We start from the raw sequence: 9,177 nt of genomic DNA on the forward strand, positions 1-9,177 counted from the left end.
GGTACAGGGAACACGAAAGCGGCTCTAGGTCTCCATGATAGAGCCTTTTCTCAGGATCAGTAATTCAGTTTGGCGGTGGGAGCCTTTTCTCACAGCCCTTCCGGAAGACTTGTTTATCATCTGTGATAAATGCCCTGTCGTAAAAGGTGCTCCTGGGAAATGGGGTGCAACTAAGATTGTCCTACAGTGAATCGTGGAGCGAGGCCCTTGGGGCAAGCAGCTAACTAGAGATGGACCTGACGTGCATCCTCTGGTGATTGGAAGCACCACCTTTTTTCTCTTCTGCATAAATCGGCGTTTTTCGTGTTACCAGGTTTGCTTAGAGGGAAGTACAGCAAGTTCTTGCCTTCTTAAAACTCCTGGGTTAGGTGAATATTTTTAAAGGCCCTTATTTGAGTAAGAGGGGAGTGAACACCGTGTTTCAGGTCTAGAATGGAAGAGGGTGTAAGGAGCTGGCTAGACCCTTTGCTTGGGAGCCGGCTGTTGGGCTTCTATCCTGGGCACCGTGGGCACGCAGGCGCCGTTGTGGAATTCTCTCTTGGGATAATGCCCTTTTAAGGGGCCTTTCCAAAGGGAGCTAAGGCTTCCGGAGGGAGACGGATGTTTTCTGCGGGTTGGGCTTGGGGGGGGGAGGGAAGAGGGAAGCTACATGTTACTTCATCTGTAGTAGAGTGGAACAGTGTTACAGAGTGTCAGAAGTATTTGCAAACTTGTCTTAGACGAGATGAGAGCATGTTTGTTTTTTGGGTTTTTTGGGGTTTTTTTAGCCCCTTGTGAGTCTAGATCTAAATGAACATTCTTGCTCATCCCTGAATAACTTCAAGCCTCAATGTCAGAATAGCGTTGGAATGCTCTTTCTCATCCTGGCATCCCAGACAGGACCAGGTTCATTACGTTTCCTTCCACAAACATGAACCTGTGTTGGCATCACTCATCCTGCCTTTGTCAAGCCCTGTCTTTGGGTGAGGCCAGAGTTCCCGCTTCCTGTTTTTAGAAAAGCCAGAGGCTCCCTCCGTCCCCGGGAGCTGCTTGGCTGAATAGGTAGGGGTGAGGTGAGGGGTTGGGGTTCCTGGACAATGGACCTATTTAGAGATGGCACAGTTGGCCGTTCCTACTTTTTCCTTGATTCCTGGAAGTTGCTCTGTGTTTTGTGATTAGTGAGGTCCAGTGAGCTCTGCAGCTACGAGAGCTATGGGTTGCAAGAGCGGATAGACCTGGTGAGCGGGCGAGCCTGCGGCAGGGGGAGGGCAGGCAACCTGGAACCGACTCACTTTCTATAGAACAAGTGTACATTTGCCAAAACCTGTGTGTCGTGCTTTCCCAGACTGGATTCCAACCACACGGACAGTCGGAGCTCAGGACCAGCCCCAGACATGTCTTTCCCCCGCTTTCCAATTCAAGTCTTCTGTCACCGTGTCAAACTGCTATTTATAAAGCCATTTTCTTTGTACTTGATAACAGCCTGAGTCTCAGAACTCTCAGAGATAAAATAGGAAATTGGCTAGATCGGACAAGGGGATTTTTTTTTTTTTCTGGTCATAATTCTGTCATCAGGAAGTCTCTTTGATGACTCGAAGTAACTGTAATGAAGACACCACCACAGGGTCAGCCCAAATGGCCAGGTGGATTTCAGTTGGCATCTCTCCCATGAAGTGATTTCTGGTGATGCAAAATTTCGGAAATGGCCAGAAAACATTGCCACTTTCACTGATCCTATCAACGGTGCTGTTGGCTACCTTGGATCTTCTCTAGAGACCAAGGGATGAGGTCAGCTCCCTCCTGGAATCTTGTGTGACCCAAGGATGTCTGTGGAGCACTAAGGGTAATAGACTTGACTTGCCCATGGAGAAGTATTAGACTGAAGCGTCTGTGAATGGTGCCTGGGCGCTCGAAGCTTTGGTCATTGCCTCCTGACGCCGTTTTGCTCAGGTGCTCATTCCAGCTGGATTCCAGAGTTTTCAACAAGGTTGGGAAGCCATGAGAGAAATTTAAAAAATCTGTGGGAAAGTGGGCAGAAAGGCGGTAGGTGGTTGATTTGGTTGGGACCTGGCCGCCGCGTCCATAGTATTAAAGCAGGGGTACACCTTGGCTGTCCATTGGCATCAACTGGGGAGTTTTGAAAACCTTGCTACCAGGCTGTCCCAGAGCAATGAAACCAGGATCTCCGGAGCTGGAACCCCGGCGTCCGTATGTTTCAAATCTCCCCAGGTGCTTTCCGAGTGCGGCCAAGGTGGGGAAAACCACCTTGCTTTCCGGAGAGCAAGGTGCCGCTGGAGGTGGGTCTTAACGACACAGAACTAGCTGGTCTCTCAGAAACCACAGCCAGGGGTTTGTCACTGGCTTGGCAGGTTCCTGCTGCCAGTCCCAGCCTGGCGGAGGGACAAGATGGTTTCTCTCAGGAGCTCAAGGAGCATGCGACCTCCTGAATGGGGCACCTTTCGTGCCCCCTGAAGGGCAGCTGATCTGCGGAGCATTGTTAGGGACCTGAATACAGTGTCTGGATGTTGAGGTTTTTCCTTAAATGTCCCTGGTCTAGCAAGGAAAAGAATGGGGAGTTTCACCTCTTGAGATACCGCTGTCCCCCAGGAGCACCCTGCCCGTCCTTAGAGCTTATGAGTCATATGAGGAAGAGGCTTCTTCAAGACAGAGCAATGCAATACTTGTAACTTTTGTAAATAGCCCCATCTTTCAGAGTGATGTCATTTCTACATTTGATATGCTTGTATTTCGGTAGGATGTATATAGTTTAGGGGATTTTTTTTTTTGTTTGGTTTCGTTTTTTAGAAGAGTTGACGTGTCTTTTTATTTATTGCTTGAAAAAGATCATTTGAAGAAAAATAAATACATTTTCAACCATGTCTGGCCTGGTTTATCCTTTCCTTGAAAACCGCACTGCTGTGATGACTCGGAAGGGAACGAAAGAAGGTCTGGGGCGTTTGATAATCCTGTGCACTTCGTGACTGCGACGTTAAGATGGTAGACTGGTGGGCCCATTTTTGCACCCTGAACTCCACCCAAGGACAGTGATAGGAGCAGGCTGACCTGCATCTCTAAGAACCTGGTTTCTCCAGGAAGAGCCTCCCATGGGAAGAAAGAATTGAACAATAAGAGATGGAGAGCGTCCTCCATCTGATCTACTTTGGGCCAAGCACAGGATGGCGTGACAAGGATGGCTCCTTGGTGGGAGAAGTCAATCAAACAGCCTAAGCAGGAAGTGATTAGGGCTATAGCAGGAGAATATATAAGGCGTTACCCACACTGGGACACCCCGCCCTATTGATAACAAAGGGGCCCTGCCTGGCTCACACAGAATCTTAGGAAATTTTACTGGTTTCATATTCCATCAGGATCATGAAAATTAGCAATATTTTTCAAGGCCAGATTGAAAAAATAATGGATGTAAGTCAGTGGTCCCCCAGTGCTGATCTGTGGATTGCTTGTATCAAATTCCATTGGTACGAATTTCCCAAATTGTAAATCGAAAACATTAGTAAACATGCATTCCCACTGCATCACTGTTATTTAACCTGGGAACACTAGCCAATGTGATTAGCACTTGAAAAAAATGAGGTATAGGATTTGGAAAGTTGGGAAGCCAAATTGTTTGCAGATGATATGTGTCAGAAAAAGAGAAGAGAACCAACTAAAAGACCATCAGAAACAAGAGAATTCAGTAAGTACTTGATTGTAACATTAATACAAAAAAATCAATAGCCTTCTTAGGTAAATATATCAATTAAAAATAAAACAGAAGTAGTAGATCCCATTTACAATATAATTTAAAAATGAAAAGTCTACAATAAACTTTACCAGAGATAGGCAAGACCCATATGATGGACATGTTAAAGCGCTACCAAGGGACATAGAACACGTAAAGTGGTTCCTGGGTGGCTCGGTTGGTTGTCTGCCTTCGGCTCAGGTCATGATCCTAGGACCCTGAGATGGAGCCGTGCATCAGGCTTCCTGCTCAGCTGGGGGTCTGCTTCTCCCTCTGCCCCCCACTTGTGCTTGCTCTCTCTAGTGCTCTTTCTATCTCTCAAGTAAATAAATAAATAAAATCTTAAAAAAAAGAACATGTAAAAAAAAGCAAAGGATATACTATGCTCTCAGATAAACAGACTTAATACTGAAAAGCTATTATTTCTCCATAAATTAATCTCCATTTCATGTGATCTCAAAACACCCAACAGGATTTGTGAGGAACATGGCAAAATGATCCTGATTTCACCTGGAGAAGTACTTATGCAGAAATAGGCAGGAAAACTGATCAAGAGATGGGAGAGACTCCCCAGGTGGGGGGATGGGATTTACATCATTTTGTACTGTGGGAGATTATTTTAAAAATAGAGCTTGTTGGGCCCACTTAAAACTTAAGAGAGTCAGAGACCTTACAGACCCACAGATGATTTCTGATTTAAAACTAGTTCAGGAATGCCTGATAGAGCTCTGTCTTCTTCCATCCCCCTTCCATTCAACTTCCAGACCGTGACTTTCAATTATTGTCACTATTACTATGACAATTTACCCAAGAACTTCGTTGTGTAAATCAATACCCACTTTATTTTGCTCAAGAATTTGTAGATTAGAAACTTGGGAAAGGCTCTGCTGAGCAGTTCTCCCTTGGCGTCTCTCAGGTGGTCACAGTCCGTGACGGCTCATGCTGCTGTCGTCTGAAGGTGGGTAGGCTGGGCATCCAAAATGGCGTGCTCACATGATGGGCAGTGGATGGCTTTCAGCTGAGAGCTCGGCTGTGACGTCACCTGGGGCGCCAACACACACCCTCGCCTTAGAGCAGTCAGATTTCTCACAAGACATCAGAGCTCCAGCGTGAGGCTTCCAGCCAACACCCCTTTTTGTGATCTGGTTTCAGAAGTCACAGAATGTCACTTCCTCTCTACTATATTGGCTGAAGCAGTGTCAAGCTTCTCAGACTCAAGAAAACCTGAAAATGCACTTGTCACTCGAGAGACATTTGTCATCGAAGATCTCCTCCCAGGACTGAAAGAGCTTTCAATCACAATGCACACTATCGATGGCCCCATCTGATCCGGAAAACATCACAAGATACACCTATTCTTTGATAAAGAAATGCCAGAAAGTAGAAAGCTGTAAAAGCACCATCCAAGGAGGGAACAGAGGTGGGAGGGCTCGAGGTAACCGCCGATTTCAGGACCCCCACCTCCGCATGAGATTTCACCTTTTTGCATCGGTGTCCCCCCAAGCTGTCTTTCCTGCTACAAAGTGAGTGGCACAGAGACCAGCCGAGTGCCTGATACGGAGGACAGTTGGCTAAAGAGCGTGTGTGTTGGATTCTCCACCAGCAGAATACAGAGCTACTGAAATTGTCTGTCAGACAGCCGAGGCAGGCCGACCTGGGTAGCTCCGGGGTCTCTGGGTAAGACAGACACGTTCCCATGAGCCCCTGCTTAAACTCCTTCCCCTGCTTCTCTTGAGCACATATCACGCCATGAGGGTGGGGAGGTTTGGACTGGATTCTCATCCAAGGATATTATGAGTAACATCCATCAAACGGGCACGTATCTGCTACCTCCCAACAACGGGCTCTTAGACAAGACCCGAGTGGGACAACCCAGCTTAGACCAACAACTTACTCCACGAACGTAAAAGAGCTAAGTTGAAAGAGACAGCCCCACACTAACTTACCTTCCTAGTTGCTGGTAGAGAAGGCAAGGGAAGGACTTTGTGGCAGGAGAAAGAACAAGAAGAACATGTTCATCTCGAGGCATAGGAACTCACCCAGTGGGGGAGAAAAAATGTAGTCCAATGGATGTCCTGAGCTCTGACCAGCTGAATGGGGTGTCCTCTACCTGGGAGAGGTTTGTTAGTGAGAGGGTAGATGGGCAGGTGGAGGCATAGAAAGGGGTTAGAAACAGGTGAAAAGGATCCGTTTCTCCAACATGCGTGTTTGGAGGAGAGGCCTTTATAGAAAAGTCTTGTTACCCTTGAGGTTGGGGATTTCATAACTGTTCCCTAGAGGTTTTGTCCAGCCTCTGGATCCATGTGTCTCAGTGGTGTGCGCGCGAAGGGTTTTAGCAAATCCATCGCAGTCCCAAGAACCTCACGGCTGCCAGCATAGACAGAATAGGGAGTCTTCTGGAAACAGTGCTCGGATCTCTCATGAAAGCAGGGAATCAAGTCCTATCAGAGCAGTAACCCAGGGACTTGGCTCCTTCATGGTGTCGTAGGGAGGTTCAGTGGGAAGCTACTGAACTTGGCCTTGAGGCTCCAGGTGTCTCCCATCAGAGTTCCAAGCTGGCTTTGTGTCGCCACTTTGGTGGTGGTTGTACAACTCTTAAATTTAGCAAACCTACTAAAGATCCCTGAATTGCACACTTAAAATGGGTAAACTTTATGGCATGTAAATGATATCCCAATAAAGCTGTTCCATGATAATATATGGAAATGTGCTCACTGCCCCAAATTTCAAAGAACACAAATACTTAAGAGTAAAAATGGAAAGCTTCTCCTCCATATCCCTGCCCTACATCCCACTTCTTTAACTTTCGGTAACCAAAATGAGCAGTTCGGTGTCATTACTTTGAGACTTGTATTTATGCGTTGTATAAATGTATGTGTTTGACAGGATAATACTGTTAGGCAGAACTTTTTCTCTTGTTCCTTGTTACTCCTGCCCTGCCCTCAATTTGATCAGCTGGACATTTACTCTTGTCGCCCCAGGTAAAGGATGGCACTGGGCCAGAACACAGAAATTAAGAAATCACATTCTTGTCTTCTGAGTTGCAAAGGCGTAAAGCAATAGATGAGAGGGTACGTGTCTTTGCTCAGTCAGACCCTCCTGCCCTAGGGGATGCTGGTGTAGACGTGTTAATCCACACACAGCCTGCTTTTTCACCTAACTAACAGCACACTCTGGAGATGTCCTCTGTATATACTGTTCTCCTTCACCCTTTTTGTTTGTTTGTTTAAGAGAGGGTGGAGTGGGGGAGGGGCAGAGGGAGAGAAAGAATCTCAAGCGGACTCCTCGCTGAGCACAGAGCCTGATCTCAAGACCCTGAGATCATGACCTGAGCTGCAATCAAGAGTCAGACGCTTAACCGACTGAGTCACCCAGGTGCCCCTCTCCTTCACCCTTTTTAATGGCTGCATAATATTTTATAATACAGTATCGACAAATTATTTTTAAATAATATCACTTATTTCTTCTTTAGCTCAAGAATGGTATGGGAGAGTGTTTTTAAACTTCCAAGAGGCTAGGTTTTTGTTTTTTAACTATTCTATGTGATGGTTATAGTTTTATTGCACTGTGGTCAGAGAATGTGGTATGTCTGATGGAAATGTATGTGGTGTTTATATTTGTGTAATTTCTCCCCCCACACACTGCTTTTTTACCCAAATACTTTGTCATAAACCTTCCTGGGTGAATCTGATAGGTAAGTTGCATTAATTTACTATTTTAATTTGTGTTTCTTTTCTTATGAGATAGAACACTTTTATGTATTCAAGAACCATTTGTATTTTTTTCTATGAGCCGTGTGTTCATAACTGATTGTATCTTACAGATTTTCAGGAACTCTGTTCTGTATGGAAGAGATTAGCCCCTTGTCCGTAGTATGAATTGCAAACATTTCCCGTTTGTCTTTTGTCTTTGCTTATAATAGTGTTTTTTTTTTTTTTTCTTCAAACAAATACCTATTTTGAGTCCCTGCTTTCAGCTCTCTTGGGTATATACTATCCTGCCTGACTTTATTTTTTTTTAATTAATTTTTTTTATTCTGCCTTAAAGACTATTTAGACAGAGAACAAAGCCTCTCACCCTGTGGCCGGGTCCCCACCACCGAGAAGGACCATCATTTGTATTTTACTGTAATACACTGGGGGGGGGGCGGTGCCTGGGTGGCTCAGTCGGTTAAGCGTCTGCCTTCGGCTCAGGTCATGATCTCAGGGTCCTGGGATCGAGTCCCACATCGGGCTCTCTGCTCTGCGGAGAGCCTGTTTCTCCCTCTCACCCTGCTCTTCTTTCTCTCTCTCTCTCTCAAATAAATAAATAAAATCTTAAAAAAAAAAAAAAAAGTAATACACTGGTAAGCCCATGGGAGAAGAGCTCCTCTGGCTCACTGTTCCCTTTTCCTCATAATTCTCCTGGGTCTCAACTTTGGAACACCGGTCTATAAAATCCAGCTCCGAGTCCAAAGTGGAGGAAACAAAGAATTTTCTGCTTTTCCCCTTGGTCCTCCCCAGTTTCAAACTAATTGAAAATACCAGGATTCTTTAATATATGTTTACACTAATCACCTCCTTGAAGTCAGAGGAATTAGGTCAAAATTAACTGTTTTTATTTAATATTCCTTTCTTCTTGTGTGTCTCTAGGTTTCCTATCTCTTTTTTTTGAAAATTTAAATTATTTTATTATAAAAATTTATATAAACCATAAACACAACAGCTAAAAATAAAACCTAAACAGAATTAAACCAGTACACAGAACATCTCAAACAAAAAAGTAGTAACAAGAACCTGATCAGCTTCTTTGAAATTCTTCATCTTTTAGATATCTGATGACTTCCTAGACTTAAAACAGTGATTTCCATTACACCTAGGCTGTGAAATATTAAATATTATTTCTAAAAGACAAATAAGATTCTGAAACTCAAGGATTAACAGATATTTGCCAAGTGATAACCAAAACCTGTGTGAATTTAACAAAATTATAAATCCAAAGTACAAAATCTACCTGAAATCATCTAGCCAAATACCAGATTACTTAAATGAGACTCAGCTTCTGAGATGGTATAAAGAGAAAATTAAAAACTTACTTACATACAAAGTTGTGTACACAAAGGGGTTTTTGTCAATATACGTTTAAAAACAAACCAAACCAGCCACCATTCCTGAAAACTCTTCTTACACTGTGCTGGAATTTGAAAAGACTTCTAATAACCTCAAGGTTACATAGAAAAATAAGTTTTTTCTTGTTGAAATTACAAATAATTTTTCTTTTGAACCTATTGCACTTGTTCTCTATAGAGAACAGTTCTCCAACATTAATGCTTTCCCCCCCCTCATTACAAAAGGAAAGAATTCTATCTGGGGGACAGTACTGAACCGTAAAGAATCCATTCTTTTTAAATGAGAAAGTCTATCTATCCATCTACTATCTATCTATCTATCTATCTATCTATCTATCTATCTATCTATCTA

The 9,177-nt window shown here is 44.1% G+C and overlaps 1 protein-coding gene across 1 annotated transcript in view; it reads left to right on the top strand.

Annotated features, from left to right (window-relative positions):
* Nucleotides 1–2,858, top strand: part of DUSP4 (dual specificity phosphatase 4) — a 16,608-nt gene extending 13,750 nt beyond the window's left edge. Inside the window, exon 5 of the mRNA XM_035004107.1 lies at nt 29–2,858. The gene's annotated coding sequence lies outside the window, so the exon portion shown is untranslated. The remainder of the gene's footprint in view (nt 1–28) is intronic.
* Nucleotides 2,859–9,177: the final 6,319 nt, after the last annotated feature.

Source organism: Mirounga leonina, unplaced genomic scaffold, assembly GCF_011800145.1.
Source record: "Mirounga leonina isolate KUSES-001 unplaced genomic scaffold, KU_Mleo_1.0 Mir_128, whole genome shotgun sequence".
Lineage (NCBI taxonomy): Eukaryota > Metazoa > Chordata > Mammalia > Carnivora > Phocidae > Mirounga > Mirounga leonina.